Raw genomic sequence first — 24,259 nt, 5'->3', positions numbered from 1 at the left:
TCTCACTCACTCTCTCAGTCATTTTTAATTTTCCCGAAGTCGATGCTTACTTATTTGTCATAAATATATGTAGTTTTAAAAAGTAAACATGCAATAAGGTGTATAACAAAAAAATAGCTCCTTGACTCACCCCTCCCTTCCTTGCCACCATCCTCTTTCCCAGAAACACCTACTTTCAACATGATTAGCAATTTTTCAGTTTTTCTAAATTTTTTAAAATATTGTGTTTATGTCATTCTTTCCCAATTTCAATTTTAACCACTATATGTTGACTTCTCATTGTGGTAGAGGAGACTTTAGCTCTTTTACAGCACTTTTCCTCATACTTTCACTAACCTTTTCCACGGGTTCCTGATACAATGCACTGTTCAGGCTCATCATCATTTCACCATATACATGATTGTGACTGTTGAATGTTGCTCACCTGTGTGACAAGTATTAAGCATGATTACCTTTAGCATAGAAACTTTTGCTTTTTGTGGGATTTGTTTAGATGTCTAGGCACTTATGACCAGATATTCCTACCTTCTCTTAGAGGCCCTCAGTATAATTTTTTATATCTTCAAATATTAGGTAAATCTGTTCATTACATATTTTTTTCTTGTCTTCTCTTGCTCCAGACCGGACTATTGTTCTCCAGTCCTGCCACAGAGCTGATTTCCCAAGGTTTTCCTTCCTGCCATCCTGGAAATTCCCCTCACCACTTCACTGTATTGCAATTTCTATTTCCCAGACCCCACAACTTCCTCCAGTAGCTTCTAAGAAGCACGGAAAGTAGATTTCTTGAAAACTTGAATATCCAAAATTTTCTGTCTTTATTTTATTTTCATACTTCATTATGAGTCTCCCCAGGTATATAATTCTGTGTTGGAAATCACTTTCTCTCCACATTTAGAAGGCTTTGCTCTTTGATGGTCTGTATTTATTCCGTCGTTGCTATTGAACAATGCTATCTCAGTTTCTCATCTGTGTAAGTGAGCTGTGTTTTGCTCTCTGCAAGGTTTTAGGATTTCCCCTTCTTTCTTGTCATGATTATGTATCCTGGCTGTGGTCATGATTTTAGGAACTCAGCGAGCTTTTGCAGTATGGAGATTCCTGTTCCTTTCATTATGAAATTTTTTTTCTTGTATTATTTCTTTGAAAGAAAAATCTCCCCCATTTCTCTTTCTGGAAATCCTACTATCTTAGGTCATTTTGATTTCTGTACCAATTCTGTAATTTGCTTAAGTATTCTCTCCTATGAGTATATTTTAATCATTCTCTCTACTTTCTAGGAGCAATTTGACTTCATCTCCCATGCCTATCCCTTCTATGAGTTTTAATGTTGCCTGTCAGGGGATTACTTTCTAATCTTTTTCTCTGGTTCTTTTTTGGAGTACTATTTTCTCAATTCATAAATGCAGTATCTTCCCTTCCCTCTTCTAGTATCTGAACCATCTCTTTCTTCCACATTTCTTCTTTTTGTATCCTCAGCATATAGTATATTTTTGTAGTCTCAGTATTTCATGCTATCCATTGCTCTTTGACCATCCATTTATAATGAAAAGTAAAGAATAAAAGCGCTGTTTGAGAAAATCAGATACTCACATGTTCTCACTTATAAGTGAGAGCTAAACAATACATACACATAGACATAAAGATGAAAATAATGGACATTGGGGACTCCAAAAGAAGGGAGAGTGGGAAGGGAGTGATGATTGAAAAATTACCTACTGGGTTCAATGTTCATTATCTGGGTGACGAGTTCACTAGAAGCCCAAACCTCACCATTATGCAATATATCCATGTAACAAACCTGCACTTGTACTCCCTGAATTCAAAATAAAATAACAAAAAATAGTCATTTAAATGCCTTTTTTAAAACATTTAAAGCTCTGTTTGCTTGAGCTAGGCTTGTAAGCTGCTGGACTCTATTTTAGGATGATGGGATGTTTGTTTGGGCCTCCTCCCCTATAACAATATCTGTATATATTTTTCTTCTAGACCTGTTTCTCCTGAGAAGAATCTTCTAACCCCCTACCCAGAAGGGCATAAGCCTGGCATCTAACATTCTAGAAACTGTTCATGATTTGTTAGGGAGGAATGGCTAACTTCTTGTCAATACTCTCCTCTATAAAGAGGTATTTTCAACTTTCTCTCTTCCACTAAATCAGTTATCTATCCTCCATCTGTTTCTCATCTTCCAAAAATTTACCTGTTATTTACTGTTTTCACTTCCCTTGTTCTTTGTTCTTATGCTTTTATATTTTTATTCTTTTATTTTCATTTTAGTGGGGTTTTAGAAAACGGTGGGAAAATATGTATTTAATCTGCCCTCTTGACATGGAAGCCCCCATTTTTTATAACATAGATATTTTTGAGTACCTGCTATGATCCTGGTTCTGTGCTAGCTTGAGCTATATAACAGTTAACAAGACAAAACTTAAAGTCATGGAAAAGATACAGATAATACACATATACATTATAAAAGAAGAAGAAGGTAGATGAGAGAGATTGACAGGAGAAACCCTTGGGCAGGCAGGGAGGGCCTTCTTGCAGAAGTGGAATTTAAGGTGAGAGCTGAAGGATAAGTAGATGTTGGCCATGTTTTAAGGGGAGAGAGTAGGGAATGAAAAAGGGGAGCATTTTAGGACAGGAACTTGAAATAAGGAAGATAATTAAGAGTTCATGGAAATGGAAGAAGACAGTGTAAGTGAACTGCAGTTAGTGAGAGGGAGAATGGAGCAGTTAATGAGTAAGGTTGGAGACAGATCACAAGTGAAATCTTATGTGGAGTTAAGATATTTGTATACTATTCTAGGTGCAATGAGAAACATGGAGGGATATTAAGCCAAATCCTGCATCTGTTCTATTCATTCAGTCAGCAACTGATTATTTTCCATGTGCCGAGAGAGAGCAGTTACACACAACTGTGAAGAGATTAATATGTATGAAGGGCTTCACTAAAGTCCACCAAATAAACACTACTCAAGTACAGACTGCAAACCAAAATGTATCTGTGTTATGACATTAATTGCAAATAAGTATGGTGCTAAAGTCTACACCAATGGAATTAGATGAGTGCTATGCACTTAATTTTAAAATAAAACTAGTTTCCAGTAAAACACACACGCACACACATACACAAAACCTCTGCCCTCAGGGTGGTTACTTTCTAGTGCCTTCCTGTCTTCCTCTGCATACGCATATCAAAGGCAAACCCCTCCAATTGTTCTGCAAGTCTCAGCCCCTTTCCCCTGCTCACACCAACATTTTCCCCCTTCAGTCCATACGAATCCTTCCCTCTCTACTTCATCATTATCATTGTCATCAAATATGGTGTAGTATCTCCCATCTTAACAAATAAATTCAAAAATAAATAAAAAACAAACATATAAAACCTCATTTGACCCCAAAATCTCTCTCCAATTAAGGTCTAAATTATCATTTTCGATTTTCATTGAGATCCTGCAAAAAGTTTTCCATCACCGATATGTCTCCTTCCATTTTCTCCAGTCAGGATTTTGCACAGTCATGGTCACTAATAATGACTACGTTTATAAATGCAATAGCCAGTTTCTTTGTCTCCATCTTACTTGAAACATCAGCAACATTTGAAACAGTTGATCATACCTTTTCACTTGGCTTTGGGCACCTTTCTCTCTTGGTTATTTCACTACATCACTGGCTACTACTTCTCACCTGCCTTTGTAGGTTCCTCCTTCTCTCACATGCTCTAAATGTTGAGATACCCCATGACTTGGTCCTCAGACTTCTCTCCTCTTTCTGCACATACTTCCTTGGTGATTTTAGCCAGTCTTGTGGCTTTAAATAGCATATATAAAATGATATACTCCAAAATTATATCCTCATTTTGACTTCTTCCATAAACTTTATATTTTTATATCAAATTCCTAGTTGACATCTTGGATGTCTAATAGGCATCTCCAACAACATGATTAAAACCAATTTCCGATATTTCCCCACACTCTGAAGCCTATTCCTTCTGTGATATCTCAGCAAACAGTACATTTACTCTTCTAGCTCCTCAGGTTAAAAACCATGTTATTGTCCTTGACATCTTCCTCCTATTCACTTATCCCATCAAAACCATCAGCAACTACTGTTGTCTCAACCTTCAAGGTATATCCAGAATCCAACCCCCATTTCTTCCTACCTCTGCCACTACCACCCTTGTCTAAGACACCATCAACTTGCTCCTAGAAAGAGCCTCCAATCTGCTTTCTTTCTTGCTTTCCAATCATTTTTTCTCAACACAATAGTCAAAGTAATACCTTAAAAATATAAATGGTATCATTTCTTATCACTGAACCAAACCCTTCAGTACCTTTCCATCGTACTCAGAGCAAAAGCTAAAAAGTCTTAAACTTGCCCACAAGATCTGACAGCCTCCATTCCCCGTGCTGCCATCATCTCCAACTATTATCTTCCTTTTGCTTATTCCACTCCAGCCATGCAGACCTTCTTGCTAAACCTCAAACAGTCTAAATAGACTCTCTACTCGGGCAACTTGTCCTTGCTGTTCCTTCTACCTGGAATGTTCTTCTCTAAGGTCTCTATGTGGCAACTGATCACATGTTACCTTATCAGTGAATTCCCTGGCTACTCTTTACAAACCGTAATGTTCTCCCCTACTGCCACGTCTTATCCCTTTACACTTTCATTTTTCTCTGTAAAACTTATTACCATGTGATATAGTTTGGATGTTTGTCCCTACCCAAATCTCACGTTGAATTGTAATCCCCAATGCTAGAGGTGGGGCCACTTAGGAGGGGTTTGGATTATGGGGATAGATCCCTCATAGCTTGGTGCTGTCTTCATGATAGTGAATTCTCATGAGATCTGGTCATTTAAGTGTGTGGCACCACCCCCACCCACATCCCCACTCCCACCCCCTGCTTGCTCCTGCTTTCTCCATGTGATGTGCCTGCTCCCACTTCACCTTCTGTCATAAATGAAAACTTCCTGAGGCTTTACTAGAAGCCAGCCAGTTGCCAGGACCATGTTTCCTATACAACCTGCAGAATCATAAACCAATTAAACCTCTTTTCTTTATAATTTACCCAGTCCTGGGTGCTTCTTTACAGCAATGCAAGAATGGCCTAATACACCATCTAAGTCGTCACTCTATGCATAATTCACTTGCTTACTGAGCTGCCATATGGCCTCCCTTGAAGATATGCATTTTGTCTGCTTTTTTCCCTACCATATTCCCAGACACTAGGACAATGTCTGAGACTAGTAGGTAGTCAGTATATATCTGCTAAATTAACAAATGAATGAACAAAATTGAGTCACAGAGTCAGATCTCAAATGGCAACAAAAATACCTTATTTTGAGAAACAAGTTAAACCAGTCAAAGACTGGATTGGCTTTAGAGCCTAGAAAAAGACTAAGACTTTAGGTAGAGACCAAGTCATTAGATAGGTAAAATTTGGTTAAAACAAGCATCAAAAACAGGCCTTAGGCCACAGAGTCCAAAGAAGTACTGTTAGCTACAGAAGACAAAAAGCAAACAGCTTCAAGAAGTTCTAAGAGATGGGTAGGGGGCTTGCACAAAGACTGAAGTAACACTTAAATCATCATCTCCTCTTCCTCTTGCATTTTCCAGAAAGGATTCCAAAAACACAGGGCTAAGGAGATTGCTGCCATTGGAAATACCAAAAAAGGTGGCTCACAGGCTGACTCCAGGTCCTGAAAAACAGACAGATATAAGGCAAGAGATTTTTAAGGTATTTCACAAAGATGGCCCAGAGAGAGAAAGAGAAAGAGAGAATACAAACCACATACCTTACTTGGCTAGCAAAAACAACCATGCATTCTGAGAAATCAGAAGGGAACTTCAGATCTGCAAGGAGCCCCACCCACCTTATGCTCTTTCCTGACCACTTTCTTCCTCAGATCCAATAAACCTTTTCATCTCTTTTCAAGTTGTCTAGCGGGAGTCATAAAAAAGCAGCCCTGACAGATGCTCACGTCAGCTCAACACTGCCAAAAGAATAAGCACACGTCAGGGCCTGCTGCTCCCTGGCACATCACTTGAAGGTTTCACCTGGGTGTCCCTCCAGAAAAAGTGAAATGGGCCCTTTTGAACTCACTGGGACAACATAAAGGAGTTCCCTGGACTTTCCCCACTCAGAGAAGCAGTCCTATGTTTCTGAGTTTGCTAGATGTTCAAAAGCATATCATGGAAGTTTCAAGAAAAATGAAACAAAGCAGAAAATGGGAAAAGCCTCAGAGACTACAAGAGTAGATGCTTTTAGGGGAAAGAGTCTAGTCTGACATTTACAAGGCATGAGTGGTCCCTTTTCTTTTTTAATGGGACACTTAGAGATTCTGATGATAATGTGATGGTAAGTATTAAGAAACAGTTAATTTGTTTCCCAGTTTCTTCTGATACCCAATCAAAATGTCAGAGATAGGATGAAAGGAGAGGAAAGAGAAATTCAAAAAAAATTATCATCTTGTTAGTGAAAGAGTTGGGAGAACTGTTGACAGGGGTAGCAATAGCAGAGGAGCACCCCAGTCATTCTCTTCTTCAAGACCCCAGCTTCTAAAGATGAGAACGAAATAGACAAAGAAGTGCCCTTACTCACCTAGCCTCCACCATCTAGATGCCTCTTCTCCCTCTTCCACAACCAAATCTGACCCAACTAAGGCCCAGATCAAAAACTTCAGCTGTAAAACCAAACTCCTATCATCATTTTTGACTAAACATATTTCCTAAAAAAAAAAAAAAAAAAAAAAAGTATTACATTTTCAACCCTACTAAGCAGTCTATTTCTTGAGTTGGGGGTTTATATCCCTTTTATATTTTGCCCCTATAGGATCCATCATGGTGCCTTACCTAAAATAAGTCCTTAATAAAGCTTTCTCCAACAAATTAATGAATAAATGAGAACGGATTAAGAGATCATAAGTAACTCTATGGATGCACTGGCGTATTGATGGCAGTAGGGGGGACCCAGGTACCACTTTATAAAAGTGGAGACAATAGCTTTCCAGAAGAAAATTAATAAATTCCTGTGTGGCCAAACCATTGAGAAGGACTTACAGCAACAGTATCATTATGGCATCTCTTTACCTAACAGTAAGAAAAATGTTCCAACTGTGATCTTCAGCAAAGACCACTGGACAAACTCCCTCTAGTTGATCATCAGAGGGAGAGCAGTGGCCCAGGAACCTGGGACTTGAGGGGTCTTCACACTTTCATGAGATTAGTGCTCCATAAGGGCAGAATATATTTAAGAAAAGACTCCTGGATTGGCTCATGAATATGAGTCTCTGCGATGCCTCTAACACAAATCCTGTAACCTTGGGCAGGTCCAATATCCCATTTGTCACATAAGGCCTTCAAGAGGGATTCGCCTGTCAATGAAGATTGGGACTGGAATGACCCTAAAGTCCCTTCCAGCTCTAGAATTCAATCTGTTCCACATCAGAAAAGGATTTTCACTGTGTCCAAAATGCAATCAGCCTCAAAACAATTTTTTTAAAATTTGTGTCTTCAAAATTATTTGGACTCTGAAGATTTAGCATTGCCAAGCAACATATGACCATTTAGGTGGCCCAACCTCAAGTCTGAGTACCCCCTCCTAGGTCCCTTGGGTTCTTTCTCTTGGTCCCCAGCAGCCCCACTAGGTCCCTCAGCAACACTGCCACGTCCCTCCCAACCCCTCGTTAACATATGGTCTCCTTAACTCACAGAATTGTCTGCCCCGGTTTTTGTAAAGCTACTAGTAAAAAGTTCTGAAATAGAAACCAGATGCACACATGCACCTTGGGATATATGTATTATGAAGATGAAACTGACACATCTCTTCCCAGTTGGCTTCGCCTCTTTTTTCCCCACCTGGTCATGTGGTGTGCACCTGCAATATGTTGACAAGGCTTTAGATTACAACAGGAATGGTTATATCAGGTTCCAGGATGGCCTTGGGTTTTAATCCCAGGTGAGTTGTGCATGCATCAGGGGTTTTTATTCCCACCTCATCTTTATGGTTCTCGTGGCTTCCTCTTGTGTTCAAGCTAATATTTCATGTGGACGAGCAAGCCCCTTATTTCCCTCTTCTACTGTTCAAACTTTTTTGTTTTTGGAAAACTAGTTTTCCACCCTCTTAATTGTCAGAATCTGTGGTGTGAGGCAAACACGTGCTATGGTTGGGGATAACACTCTCATGGTGATATTGTTCACCTCTTGTGGCAGATTATCTCACACTGGAAAACTGCCTTTGAGCCTATGGGCTAGAGGAGACCTCGCCATAGAGACCATCTCTCCCACCACCATCCACAAAAGCTAATGGAGCAAAGAAAAGTAAAAGAAAGCAAAGGGGCCTCTAAATTATCCCACAAAACCCAAATCCCTTATATCTATAGAATCAAGACCATAGAAAAATGATCTATAACTACAGTTATCAGATATTCTGAGCAAAATGAAGGATTTTATTTGATGGATGCTGTGAGACTAGAACAGAATATTTGTTCTGTTTTTGTTTTTGTTTTTGTTTTTGTTTTTGTAGAGGTAGGATCTCTCTGTATCACCCAGGCTGGAGTGCACTGGCACAGTCATAGCTCACTGCAACCTCAAACTCCTGGGCTCAAGCGATCCTACCACTACCTCAGCCTCCTGAGTAGCTGGGACTACAGGCATGTGCCACCACACCCAGCTAATTTTATTACTATTATTATTATTATTATTTGTAGAAATGGAGTCTGGCTATATTGTAAGGCTGGTCCTGAACTCCTGGACTCAAGCGATCCTTCCACCTCAGTCTCCCAAAAGTGCTGGGATTATAGGCATAAGCCACTTTGCTCAGCCTAGAACAGAATATTTGAAAATATAAACATTTTCAAGAAGCTAAAATGTAAGATCACGTACATTAAAAGTTGTAGGCCCATAAATTCTAAATCAATGAACAATTTTTAGGCCTTTACTATGTGTTAGGCATTGTCTTATCTTCGTTTATTTCTATTTTTATAATCCAGATATAAGTGATGACGCTATATGAATGCAAACCTTTGGATCCCTCTATCTCCTGTGGTGGCCACAAATTTGTTACCACTCATCCCACCAAGAAGAGGAGTCTGTTCCTCCCCTCCTTTAATCTAGGTTGGACTGTGACTACCTTTGATCCATATGATGTTTTGGAAATACGCTATATAATTTTCTAAAACTGGGCCCTAAAAGAACTACACTTCCCATTTTTGTTCCAACACTCTCTCTTAGAACCTCTGAAAACCATGGTGTAAGAACCTTATCCAATGCAGACAAGCTACATGGAAGAAGGCCAAGACATTATGGCCAACAGCCCCAGCTGAGTTCCCATCTGGGAGCATCAACTGGCCACCGTGTGAGTAAACCAAGCTGGATGTGCTGGCACCGTTGTGCCTCCAGATGACACAGCCCCTGCTGACCTCACACAGAGCAGAACTTCCGAGATGAGTTCAGTCAACCCACAGAATCACAAAAGAGAATAAATAACTTTGTATTCTAAGCCACCATGTCTGGGATGGTTTGTTCCACAGTGATAATGTAAATGCTTCCCTCTTTATTATGCAGGATAGCTTGTTTCTTTGCTTCTATACTCAGTCCATTCTGTTTATTGTCTAAATATGGGTATGTATTCTTAGCTAAAACATAGTTTCTTACCTTCAAGCCTACCTTTTAGTGGCATAGAACTAAAAAACAAAATGCTTTTAAAATGTATAATTTGTTCTGGCTGTCTACCCACAGGTGTATCTGTGAGAAGATAGCAGGACAGAAATTTATTTTCCCACTGATACTAATTAGGACACTACCCCTAAAAGCAGACATGTCTAAAGTCACTGCAAGTTTTTAGCAAAGGCAAATTTACCCGGAAGCTAACAAAGCTTACACCCAGTTGCACAGTTGTCTTCCAAGGCCCCAGGAGGGGTCCGGCCTTTGTGTCGACATGTCATAAGTCACAATTAAAATTTGCATCCTATGTTCACTGTAGTAGGGCAAGGGTCCTATCTGTTTCCTCTCTAGCTATGCCTCTGTCACATTTCCCCTCCTGTCAGGTGAGTCTGTGTGATCACTGACATTTTAGGGATCTGATGAAAGGGAAGTTAACATATGCATGGATGTTCTTTGGGTCACATAGACATATTTGTGATTTACAGTCATTTCCGTGTCTAGATATTTTAGCCATCCTGGTATAGGTGCAACTGTCGGGAATTCTCCCACAGTCCACACTACCACCTGACCCAACACAGGAACACAGAGATGAGGGCCCAAGGCTGTCAATACAAACATGCCCCGCCGTGTCCAGAACCGACGAACAGGAAAGTGAAGAGAGACACTGTTTGCAAATATCGATTGCCAGAACTTGGTTCATGCAATATTCCACTGGTCATCAATGTGTAAAATTATAAGCAGAGGTTTAGAAGATTAGGTACTTATTGGCACAATCAAAATGGAGGTTTTGAGGAATGAGCTTTCAGAAATGAACTTCATAATATATTGATGCTATCATAAACACAACATGATTTTTTTTCTTTTTTAATGGTAGTCCCATGGAGTTGAATCCAACAGAATTCCTGGCTGTGTGGGATACAGTCTTGATCAGTACTGCAAAGAAGGAGCCTATCTCTGTATGCAGTCACAGAAGTCTGTGTTTATGGTCACGATTTACCTATAATAATCAATTTGCGATCAACCATTCTATAAGTAAGACCGAAAACATTCGCTTCTCCCTGAGGAAAGTAGTCTTACAAAAGCAGGGCCACAGGAAGAGGAAAACCAAAAGATGCAGACAACCAATGTAGGAGGAAAAAATATCAGAGAGGTGTACCAGGAAATAAATTGATACAAATATTATATCACTATCATGTCCGGGTTCCAAATAGAAAGTAGAAGACAGACGAGAGGCAAAGGGCACATGTCAGGTGAATCTGTCTCCTTTTAAAAACATTTTCTACAAGCCTCATCCAGCAATTTCTCCTGACTCCTTGTTGCCCAGAGCAAGTCACATGACCACTCGAGAGGCAAGAAGTAGAAGTATAGTGTTTCTTTTGTTTGGTTTTTGTTCATTTTCTGGACACATTACTATCCTTCTACCCAAAAATCCCCATTCTGGTACTAATGAAGAATGGAAAGATGCATATTGGGTAAGCGACTAGCAGGGTCTACATCGGAGTAAATCTCCAATCCAGCCTCAGGCAACAGAGTTATCTCTATTTACTAATGATTAGTGGCTTGAGAAAAACAACCCTGTGCCTCAGCTAGTAACCTTAACTATAAATGATCACGAGCAAATGTTTTATTATACTGTTAGTTCACTAGATGGATCCACCATCTATTTACCTGATTAAGTGTTGAACTATTTAGAGAAGACAGCTCATAAGCTATATGGGTCAAAATGGAGCTTTTAAAGAAAATGCCATGATCAGGGTTATTACTTGGCTTATTCCTTCTCTCCCCCTTCCCAGTCGTAATTACACATATTAGGGTAATTGAGAAATTAACAGAGACACCCTGATAATACAGTAATCACCTTTCCTAGGTATTTACTTAGTTCCTATGGTTCATGAATATCATTTAGATACTCTTAAGTTTGCTTTTCATTAGAAAGGGTCTCTCCCTTGCTCTGCTGCAATTTTTTAATTTGCCTACTGTATTAGTCTGCTTTCAGGCTGCTGATGAAGACATACCCAAGACTGGGTAATTACAAAGAGCTTTCATTGACTCACCGTTCCACACGGCCGGGGAGGCCTCTTAATCATGGCAGAAGGCAAGAAGGAGCAAGTCACATCTTACATGGTGGCAGGGGAGAGAGAGAATGAGAAGCAAGCAAAAGGGGTTTCCCCTTATAAAACCATCAGATCTCGTGAGACCTATTCACTACCACGACAACAGTATGGGGGAAACTGCCCCCATGATTCAGTTATCTCCCACTGGACCTCTCCCACAACACATGGGAATTATGGGAGCTACAACACAAGATGAGATTTGGGTAGGAACACAGCCAAACCATATCACTTCCTAAATTGAAAATTAAGTTGATGTTTGTTCCAACATACCCCACCAAAGGTCACAATATAGAGGCCCACAGTACCCCACAGACAAATCTTGTTTGGTCCATATGGTGTTTTAAAAAATAATTGAAGTAAACATCAAATTTTAATTCCAGGTACTTTGAGTCAAAATTCTTGATTTCTACCTTTTCTTAAATAATGAAAATGTCCAGCAACCCTGGCTTGCATTTGTGCATAACAACTATCTGTGGTTTTTAGTGGTTCATCCATTGGGCAGAGTTAAGAATTCCATACTGTTAAAAATATCAGAATAGGTAGACATTAAGGTTCATAACTGAGGCCAGGGTTGTCTGGATTTATGAACTCTAAGCTCCACCTATCCACATATTTTAAACTATAATATAAAACTCTAATATTAAACTATAATATAAAAGTTTTTTGTTATACTTATTTCAGGAATTCACATGAATCAATTAATGGCTTATTTATGAAAGAAAAAATACCATAAGACATAGCTAATGCCTTGAAAAACCTATAAAATCTAATAATATTGACAATATAAAACAAAACTTCAAAAAATAGTTATAGTGAGTATGAAGGCATACACACTTAATGGGACAAATAGTAAGGAAAATGTTTGTGATAAAAATTGCTAAATTTTTGAAATGAAATTTTATCAAAGCATTTTGAAAAATAAAATGCTTGATTAAAACCTAAACATAGAAATACTTTTAAATAAAAAACGGTAAGTAAAAGACATGGAAAATGATCCTAATAATAATTGTAAACTGCTTGATCCAAACCTAAACATAGAAATACTTTTAAATGAAAAACAGTAAGAGACAAATTGCAGCAATACTAAAAGTCAGGATCCCATTCCATGGAGACTATTTGACTGATGCCTGTGAAAATGGAGCTGAAGTCAGCCTTGAGAGCAGCTTTTGACGGTCAGGGCAACATGAGCATCTCAGATGAGTGACTTTGATATGTCACAGAGCACTCTCTATTTCTGTCTGAGGCTGCATGAAGTTCTAATCTGCTTAGATCTGATTGGATGGCCCTTTGATTGCTCTATTCATCTGTTCATTTAAAATCTCTTTTATGCCAGGGTTTTCTGACTACACTCATAACCCCGCAATCATCCCAGCTATATCAAGCAGGATAATGTGGCTTTGCTTTAAGCTGAGATACTCCACAAAGCATAAGCAGGAGATTTAGATTCAGCTGAGGTTTTCTGAAAGTTAAGAACGCAGCAGGAGTTACCATTTAGGCAACAAACACCACAAGGCCCTAGTTTAGCTTTTTCTCTAGTTGCAAACATAATACTTTCATGTTTTCTTAGATTCTTTTCATTAAGTTAGACCTTTCATGCCAAGCTTCCCTCAGATTCACCCCTAGCTTCTGAACAGAGTAGCATTTGGTGGCTGACAGATGAAATACTTTAATGTACGTCATCTGTATTCACAGCACCCCAGTAATTAACCCCCTGTTAGGTCTCCCAGTAGCACCATTCTATGTACCTCTAAGAATCAGCTTATTTCCAGAAGGAGGGCATATCCTCATGTCATAAACAATGGAGGAGAGATCATATCACTCAGTTTCACTGCTACCAGACAAAAGCAACTCGTGGAATGTGCCATTTAACCCATTCCCAGCAAAGAATTCTAACTGATATTTTAATCCCATCAGTATCCCAGTCACTCTCACACCCTTACAGAAGCCCAAGGCACCTCAGCTGGCTCCCACCCCCACCCAGGCATGGAGTGATGGCAGAAGCATATGAGGAAGTCAGTTGACTTCTTGACCCTACCCAATCATTTGGTGGCTGTCACAGGGATACCAAATGTGAAGCAGAAGTTTTTCAGAGATGAGCTGGGCTCTGAGAGAAGTTCTGAGGGCAACGAAAAGCCTAAAGAGCCTCCAGGGATCCATCCATCTTCCCAAAGAGCCTTGTGAACTGCGATTTAGAATCAGGTGCGCCATCTTGAGAAACCATCCCACATTCCAAGCAAAATTAGTTTAATGTTCCCACATAAAAAGGTCCCGAGCCAGGTGGAGGATCATTATATGAGCATACACCGTGGAACTAAAAAGGTTTGCATGCTGCTGGAAGGAATTCATGGGGGAATTTATTACAGATCCATTTCTTATGTAAATTGTGTCCTCCTATGATGAGCTCAGTGGAGGTAGCAAGGCCAAGAAAGGTTATTTGGGCCAAATATCATTACCGTTTCCCCTTTGAGAAATAAGATATTCTTCATCTAGATATTCTTCTAGTCCCAGGAAGAGGAAGGAGGGCAGGGAAAAAAAAAAAAACAAAAAAAAACAAACCTCAAACTTTCTACAAGAACAATTCTTTGCCTTTGGGAGAAGTCTATCTATTTCTCAATTCTTCCTGCAAACTGGGCGAAAGTGAAGAACAGTAGGGATAAACAGAGGCTGAGAAAACTCACAGGTTGGCAAATACCACAGTCCTGAGGGGTAAAAGGGTCTTTAGAATCTCAGGTTCTTTCTTTATCTTCCATGGTAAACTCTTGTAGAGTGGAAATACTTTTATACTACAAAGACTCTGAGACCACAGACATCACAAGTAACAAGACAGCACTGTTGAATGTCAAAGCATGGACTGGGAAGCTAAATGGACTCATGGCCTAATTCTAGACCTATCATCTGCTAACAGGTAATTCTAATAATGAAAAATAACAACCACCACATGTATGACTCATGTACTCCATGCCTCCATTGGTACCAATTTCACCCAGAGTGAGAGCCACTGCAGTGACCACAAGACCCTGGATGACTTAGTCCCTGGTCTCTCTCCAAACAAACTACTGTGACTCTCCCCTGTTTGCACTCCACTCTAACCATGACAGTCTCCATATTGTCCTGGCACATGCAAAGCCCACTCCTGCCCTAGGGCCTTTGCACTAGCTGTCCCCTCAGTCAGGAATGCTTTTCTCCAGACCCTCATAATTTCTTCAGATCCTTGCTCACATGTCATCTTATCAGAGAAAAATTTGCTTGTTCTAAAATGACAAGAGCCCTCTACCTGCCCCTTTCAAACCTTCCCCAAGATTCTAGTCCCCTTGTCCAGCTTCAGTATTCTCCACTTATTTCCAACTGAAATAACATATAGTCCTTTGTTCATATCTTGTCTGCATCCCACGGAAAGATGTAGGGTACTAGGTTCTAGGGATATGGCAGTGAACTGCATGCCAGGTACTACTATATCTGGCATGAGCCGTGCCTATGTGGATGGACACAATTGACCACCTATGTGTCAGGCACTCTACAGAGACAAGTGTCTGAGTCTCACAATGATCTTGCCAGTAGATATGAAAAATGAACCAATGACACATAGGTCTTGACTGAGGAATAAACCATTTTAAGTCAGATAACCCAGAAAATGAACATCTAGCAATTGTTTGTTTTCAGGAGTCTTTTCCAGTTACTCACTCCTGCATAATAAATTTCCCTAAAGCTTACTGGCTTATACCAACAACCATTTTATTGTAATTCTTACTTTTGTGGGTCAAGAATTCTGGCAAGTTTCTGCTTGGTGATTCTTCTGTTCCACATGGTGTCAATTGAAGTTGCTTAGTCATATTCACAATCAAAATGGGCTGGTCTGGAAATCAATCTGCTTCACTCACACATATGACACTCTAGTAGGGAAAGCTACAAGGGGCTATCAAGCAAGTGTCTACAAAAATTTATCCCTTATTTTTAAAGTTAGTAAGTCAGACCAGAAGGCAATGTAAGAAAGGAATCTGAAAGTCTTTTGAACAATTATGGTATTACTGAAATGGCACCCGACTTCCAGAGAATGACATTCTCATGTTCAAATTCAGTTTACCTCTTGAAACAGTAATCTCATAATTTCATGTCACACTTCACATACTTAGTATTCAGTCCTTAAAAATAACTGACAAATGGAGAATAAAATCAGTGTCTAGGCATAAATATAATGAAAAGTTAATTTTGTGAACTTGGAATCAAATCCAGCAGAAGGTACTTTTAAATTTAGCCACCACTTAAACCAAAGCATTAAGGTTTTATGACCCCAAAACAACAACATAATGAAAGATAAAAGGGGAAAACAGTAAATGAACATCTGGGCCATTATGTACATTTTAAAGATGGGCATACTTTTGGTATAATCTCAGGTTGAAGTGAAAAAGGAATGTGATGGTTTCTTAAGAAACAGACAGATATTTTTCAAGGGAACATCTACAACCTCATTTCTCACACCTTATTTTGCAACAGTGGTGGTGAGGAGGGGACATAATTCAAGAAAGGATGGAGAAATGGAACTCCCTCAGTCAGTGTTATTTGAAAAACAAAATCCTGACCCGTGGTTTTACTTAAAAGTGTCCTCAAAAAATGCCTTTTAGAACCTTCCCCCAACAAAAACTCTTCTGTCTTTCAAGGAACATAGAGACATGCTCTTTCCCTACCAGATGAAATAAGGCAAGATAATTCCATGCATGACAATATAATATATGGAATCCAACATTGTATCTTTGGTTACCATTTGTGCAGGTTGGCAGGTAAACATGAGCCTTGGGGGAGCCTGTGGTCTACCTGCCCAGTCTACTCCCCTCTCCTTTGTCTTCATGAGCAGCACTTTTCAACTTCCTTTTCTTCCTCCAGTTCCTCTTACATGGGCTTAGGTTTTTGGTAGAATCTGCATCCTTTTTAAAAGTTTATATACTCTCAAAATTTAGAGCAGGAATTCTTCCCTTTCCCATTTGATTTAAAAGTACATCATTTAAGGATTTTTCTTATCTAGTGATTCTGAATATTAGCAACAACATTTATAACAATGGAAACTACAGAGCTGGTGTGCCACTGGCCCACAGCAAACCACATGGCTGAGGTCAGAGTGAAGGAGGAATCAGAACAACACACCAAGGAGAAGGGCTCCATAAAGGGAGAGGATCTGGGGAGTGGTGAAGAATTGGAGCCCATTTTTGAAATTTACAACAGGTACTCAACAATAAGAATGGACTTCTTTGCCAGGCTCCACAAAGTGTGGGACCAGTCGAGTCCCTTTTTTACTCATTTATTTTTTTTATTAGTCAGGTCACTTGAAATTTTATGCTGATTCTTCATTTTGGCAAACATTCTTTTTTCTCATAAAGATTCACGTGGTTTTGAATGTTAAAAGAACACTTTAAGTCTTTCCAAGGACTATGGGTAATAAAAAGCAGGGACCTGTTTCTTAGTGCCTGTGAGCTCCAAGAACTCTAGGGTTGGGATCTCAACCATTGCAGAGATGGAAAAATATCTGAGACAATTGAGAGGTGGAATCCATCCAAAATCAAAATAACAGCTGAAAGGAGGTCTTACAAGTTCAAGCCCTTGGATGCATCCTTCCAACAATCAGGCTTTGGGGCAGGCTTAAAGGGGAAAATGCAGGGAATAAGGAAAACTCAGGCAAATCACTCCACCATTGCACCCAAAGCCTGCCCTCCTCATCTGTCAGGTAATAGTCTACAAGTTATGCATTAACCTGCTATCCTAACAATCTAATACAGTCCATCTCATACTGAACAGGAAGACACATTAAAGCTATCCTACACCTATGCTGCCCCTGGGTCAGTTGAGGGAATGTGGTATGTTAATGATACACACGGGAAGTGTCATGGCCCAATTCAATAAGGAGCTAGTTTCACCTGGGATCTGCTTCACTCAGACAAAAAGAGATTTGAAACATCACACACTATATCCTCATCCTATAGAGCCGCACTGTATGCGGAAGCCTCTGAGAAGTCTTATAAGAAGATTAAACCATTTCACCTTGAATAGCCCAGCATTTCTCCACGTATTTGACTACAGAACCTTGAATTACGCATTATCATCACATGGGATACTAGATATGGAGGTAATGATTTGTGACTGTCCTGGCTTCACCGGGATGCCAGAGGAGAGGTTCCAGGGACCACAGGACCATCAAAGAGCAAGAGGTACAACAAAGTGTTACTGGAAATGTTTCAACAGCAGCCAATCAGCCTCCTTGCCTCCAGCTAGGAGAGGCTTGCAAAACAATTCCCAAGTCTCAGGAGCTTGAAACCACAAAGATTAATTTTGCAGTCACACTTATGTTCTTTATAAATCAACAAGGGAGTTCTTTTCAACATGGTCACTCAGAGATCCAAGCATGATGGTTAATTTTGTAAGTCCACTTGGCAGGACTAAGGGACACCCAGATAGCTGGTAAAGCGTTATTCTGGGTGTGTCTGTGTGGGTGTTTTGGGAAGAGATTTGCATTTGAATTGGTAGACTGAGTAAAGATCACCCTCACTAATGTGGGCAGTCATCATCCAATTTGTTGAGAGCAAAAATAAAATGAAAATATGGAGAAAGGATGAATTCACTCTCCTCTCTTTGAACTGGGATATTCTTCTTCTCCTGCCCTGAGAATTAATATGCCTCATCCTCAGGTCTTCTGATTTGGACCAGGAAATTAAACCATCAGCCTCCCCACACTGCACCCCACAGTTCTCAGGCCTCAGATTCAGACTGAATTACTCTATCAGGTTTCTGGCCCTCCAGCTTGCAGACGGCAGAGCATAGGACTTCTGAGCCTCCACAAACACAAAGGCCAATTCCTATAAATTAACATATGTAATACATAAAATATGTATTATTTATAATTTTATATAAAAGACCCTTTTCTCCAAATTATACATATATACATATGTCTCCTATTGGTTCTCTCTGGAGAACTCTAATCTAGCAGGACAACAAGGCAGCCATCATCTCCAAACTTTCCATCACCAAATGGAAAAGAGAGCATGGAAAAGCAGGCATTTGCCCTAAAGACACACATCACTTCCACTCACATGGCATCAGTCAAAGCAACCACATGGCTACATCTAACTTGCACAGGGAAGCGCTAGTCCTACTGTGTTAGTTTCTCGAACCTGCTATAACAAATTACCACAAATGTGATGGCTTGAAACAACACAGATCTATTTACTTTCAGCTCTGGAGGCCAAAAACCCCAAATCAGTATCACTAGGCTGAAACCAAGGTGTTAGCAGTACCATGCTCTCTTTGAAGGCTTTAGGGGAGAATTACTTCTTTGCCTCTTCCAGCTCCTGGTCACTGTGGGCATTTCTTGGATTGTTCCCTCCTCACTCGAATCAAGACCAGCATCTTCAGACCTTTCTTCACATGGTCTTCTCATCTGTGTGTGTCCAGTCTCTCTCCGCATTAAGGCCCTTGTGGATAATCCAGGATAATCCCCCTAACTCAATATCCTTAATGTAATTACATCTACAAAGACACTTTTATCCAAATAAAGCAGCATTTGCAGGTTCTAGGGACTAGGACTTGATATCACTGGGGACCATTATTCAGCCTAAGGAAGGAGAACTGGGATCCTGTATTTAACTACAAGCATAACAACTACTGTATTCTATTTTAGTCTCCCCTCTCACCTGATTTCTTAACTAAGTGCACAGGGTTCTGAGTACTTTGTCTGTCTACAGCTAAGCATTCATTCAATTTCAGACAGAGCTGAAAATGCACAGCCAGAGAAGGCCTCAAGGACTGACTTACACAACCCTCTCTTTGACAATTGAATAATTTGGGTCTCAGAAAATATTATGTACCCAGGGTCAGACATTGAGTATGAGATGAAAATAGAACAGAGGTCACCAGACTTGTAATAGAGCCATAAATACTACATGACATTCTTTGTTAGCTGCCTAGTTAGCCATTTGGTTGGTAATCTGATTTTTGTCCTCTGATAAATAACTTCTGCAGCAACATCTTCATCCCATATATTCTGTCCCCTAATCTTTAGAAATTATCATCTGATATTTGATATATATTTATTGGTTTGTTTATTGTCTGTTTTTCTCTACCAGAATTTAGAGTCAATGACCACTAAATTTTACTTTACTCACTGTAGTGGCTATACTAGTGCCTGGCATATAACTGGCATTCAATACTTGTTAAATGAATGAATAAATGAATCTTGAGAACTGACCCTTTTCTCTGACTCCTTACCAACACTTATTATCTTTCATCTCTTTTTCAAAATAGCCATTCTAACAGATGTGAGGTGTTATCTCCTTCGGATTTTTGTTTGTTTAAGGTTAAAAGGTACAAGTGCAGTTTTGTTATGTGGATATATTGCATAGTGGTGAAGTCTGGGCTTTCAGTGTAACCATCACACAAATAATGTACATTGCATCCATTAAGTATTTATCTTCCCTCATCCACCTCCCCACATCCCACCCTCTCAGCTTCTGTGTCTCCAATGTCTATTATTCCACACCTATGTTCATATGTACTCATTATTTAGCTTCCATTTACAAATGAGAACATGTAGTATTTGACCTTCTGTTTCTGAGTTATTTCACTTAAGGTAATGGCCTCCAGGTTCATCCATGTTGCTGCAAAAATATGATTTTATTCTTTTCAAGGTATCTCATTCTTTTAATTTGCATTTTCTTTTTTACTTTTTGTTTTTCGGTTTGTCTGTTTGTTTGTTTGTTCGTTTGTTTGTTTTTGAGATGAGGTCTTGCTCTATCACCCAGGCTGGAGTAGAGTGGTGTAATCTCAGCTCACTGCAACCTCCACCTCCCAGGTTCAAGTGATTCTCCTGCCTCAGGCCCCCGAGTAGCTGGGATTATTCAGGCGCATGCCACCAGGCCCAGCTAATTTTTGTATTTTTAGTAGAGATGGGGTTTCACCATGTTGGCCAGGCTGGTCCCGAACTCCTGACCTCAAGTGATCTGCCCGCCTTGGCCTCACAAAGTGCTGGGATTACAGGCATGAGGCACCACACCCAGCCTTGCATTTTCTTCATGATATAACTTATCATCAGGGAAATGATATAGCTTTATCTACCTGCTGTCTACTTTTTAATAGTTTACATTAAAACTTCACTATCATGTTAATTTGGTAAATGCCTGATAATGTCTTCTGGAGTATTAAAAAGAATTATATTTTCAGCTTATAATAAATATGGTTGCAATTTTGTAGACCTTTTTGTATTTATTTTGTAATACTTTATATTTTGTCATATTTTTCTAAAGAAACTGCCAACAAAAATATATACAGATTAATTATCAACTCATCTCATATGGCAAAAAAATAAAACCTTTGCTATAGATAGGCAATACTCTAGAATGATTTTATTTATATAAATAGTATAGTTTTTTTATGACTTAAGTTATGGTTTTCTCCAATTCTTCCCTGAACCACTGCTTCAGATATTTGCAATCTGATAAAAATTACTGCCTTTAGTTTTCCTGTTTGATCTTAGAGTGAAGGAATATTCCTAGTAAATACATTGTCATGTAAACTTTTCTGACACCAGGTTCCATTTAATTACTTTGGAGCAGAACCAAGCAGAATAATAACTATGAATTCAGTAGCTTTTGTTTATAAAGCAAAAGTATCTGACAATCAACAAAAACAAAAATATGAGCATACTGGGTGGGAAAACATATTGTTTTTTAAAAAGAGAACCTGCTTTTCCTTAGTTTTAGAGATGCCAGGAAGAAATAAATTCTTTACGTGAAGACAATTGACAAACTCCCAGTAAAGTGGAGGAAGGACTAAAATGATAGATTAGAATTTCTTGGACTTAAGAGTCTAAAAATTGGTGAAATATTGACCAAGATATTTACACAGAAACTTCTAAGCTGATGAACCACAAGCCTGTATAACTATGATTCTTCCGTCCTCAACCTGACTCATTTCTCATGCACTCTCCACTTCCACCTTTCTAGATGTCTTTCAGTACTCTCACTTTCCTCTCAACTTTCAGATTTGCTGTACCTTGCCCTGGGACATTCTTCTCCCAAACAAATCCCCTTCCCTTCCAATTCTAACTCTCAGTCTCTCAACTGTAAAATGAGTATTATCGGAAATGAGCTAATAATGCACATTAGTGCTTACTCCAGTGTTTGGCACGTGGTGAACACTGAACAAATGTTCCTCATTATTTTTACCACTGGTGTTCTCAACAAGGCAGTTTCAGTTGGATAAATATGCTGGAACGACTATTTGGGGCATTTGGCAGGCCCACAGGGAGATGTTTGGGAGTATGTAATTCATTTGGGGGATAGATATTTCTAAAACACTATGTAAGGTTGGTCTTCTACCTAATGGTTATTTAAGTTGAGTTATTCCAAAGTGGAGCATAACGCAGAACAGAAAAGCATGAAATGAAAAGGATTTAACGGGGCAATTCCAGCTCTACCATATCCCCAGGGACTCCCCTCTTTGCCACAGAAAGAAAATTTATTTATTCAACAGATGTTTATTGAATACCTGTGCCAGGCCCTACCTAGAGTCTAGACATGGAAACCACATTGAGCCAAACAGACTAAAATTTCTTCCCTGATAGAGCTTTTGTTCTGAAGGGGCTAGGCAGATGATAAAGAAAATAAATAAAGATTTATTTGTAAGACTCTGGTAAGTCATATGGAGAAAAATAAAGCAGGGTGTCTAGTTTGAGCAGACCAGTAAGCGGGCAGGCAACAATTTTATTTTAAGTAGGGTATTTCACACCTAGCCTAGGTGTGAAAGTGATATTTGATCAAATACTTGAAGGGGAAAGAGAGCAAGACTTATGTACATCTGAGTGCTCCAGGCAGAACAAGCAACCAGTACAAAGGCCCTGAGGTGCTAGGGAGGTGCCTTATGTGCCTGATTGTTTAAAGGACAGGAGAGAGGAAAGGATGGCTGCAGAATAATGAACCACAGGGAGCATTTCAGGAGCCAGATCACAAAAGGCCTTGCAAGCTATGTAAGAGCATTGGCTTTTACCCTCAGCGAGATGGGAAGACACTTTAGGGGTCTGAGTAGAGATGAAAGGAGATTTGACTTAGGTTTTTAAAAGATAAGAGAATTGTCTTTTAAGACAAACATTTGTTATCTTTCATGTTTATTTCTAAATATAAGGTAATGTTATGATGACATGACCTTATATTTAGAAAACCCTAAGGAATCTACCAAAAAACTTCTAGAACTGAAAAACTCAGTAAAGTTGCAGGATACAAAATCATCATATAAGAATCAATAGTGTTTCTATGCACTAACAACTATTCAAAAAAGAAACCAATAAAAAATTTAATTTATGATAGCTACCAGAAAAAACAAAATACTTAAGAATATATTTAACCAAGGAGGTGAAAGACCTGTACATTGAAAATTATAAAACATTGATTGAAGAAATTGAAGAAGACACAAATAAATGGAAAGATATCCCATGTTCATGGATTGGTAGAATAAATATTGCTAAAATGTCCATACTACCGAAAGTGAGCTGCAGATTCAATGCAACCCTACCAAAATTCCAATGATATTTTTAGCAGAAAGAGAAAAAAAATCCTAAAATTTTCATGGAACCACAAAAGACCCTAGATAGTCAAACCATCTTGAGCAAAAACAAGAAAAGTGGAAGCATCACACTACTTGACTTCAAAATATACTACAAAGGTATAATAATCAAAACAGCAAGGCACTGGTATAAAATCAGATACACAGACCAGTGGAACAAGACAGAGAGCCCAGAAATAAGCCCACACAATTACAGTCAATTGATTTTTAACAAAGGTGTCAAGAACACACAATAGGAAAATGACAGTCTTTTCAATAAATGGTGTTGAGGAAATTGGATATCCACATGAAGAAGAATAAAATTATACCTTTAATTAATACCAGATAAAAAAGTCAGTTCAAAATGAACTAATGACTTAAAACCTGAAACTGTCAAGGAACTAGAGAAAAGCATACAGGAAAGCTCCATGATGTTGGTCTAGGCAATGATTATTTAGATATGATTCCAAAAGCGCATGTAGTAAAAGCAAGAATAAACAAAACGGATTATATCAAACTAAAAAGCTTCAGCACAGCACAGGAAACAATCAATGAACAGAGAAAGAGATAAACTGAGAAGTGGGATAACACACTTGCAAACCACATATCTGATAAAACGTTAATGTCCAAAATATATAAGGAACTCAAACATCTCAATAGCAAAAAAATAAATAAGTCAATTATAAAATTGGAAAAGGAACTGAATTGACATTTCTCAAAAGAAGACATAAAAAATTGCCACCAGCTATATGAAAAAACATATTTGAGATCACTAATCATCAAGAAAATGCAAATTAAAACCACAATGAGATGTCATCTCACCCCAGTTAGAATGTATATTTTCAAAAATATGAAAGATAACAACTGCTGGCAAGGATGTAGAGAAAAGAAAACGCTTGCACACTATTGGTAG

General features: G+C 39.0%; 1 long non-coding RNA gene across 5 annotated transcripts in view; it reads right to left on the bottom strand.

Annotated features, from left to right (window-relative positions):
- LOC105491807 (uncharacterized) overlaps nucleotides 1–24,259 on the bottom strand; it is a 49,315-nt gene that overhangs the window by 14,644 nt on the left and 10,412 nt on the right. For all 5 annotated transcript variants that reach the window (XR_011612502.1, XR_011612504.1, XR_011612503.1 and 2 more), the window contains exon 5: nucleotides 337–424. This is a non-coding gene — a long non-coding RNA (uncharacterized lncRNA). The remainder of the gene's footprint in view (nucleotides 1–336; nucleotides 425–24,259) is intronic.

The sequence above is a fragment of the Macaca nemestrina genome, chromosome 14 (genome assembly GCF_043159975.1).
Source record: "Macaca nemestrina isolate mMacNem1 chromosome 14, mMacNem.hap1, whole genome shotgun sequence".
Taxonomy (NCBI): Eukaryota; Metazoa; Chordata; class Mammalia; order Primates; family Cercopithecidae; genus Macaca; species Macaca nemestrina.
The sequence above is the reverse complement of the archived record's forward strand: the minus strand, read 5'-3'. Positions and strand labels throughout refer to the sequence as shown.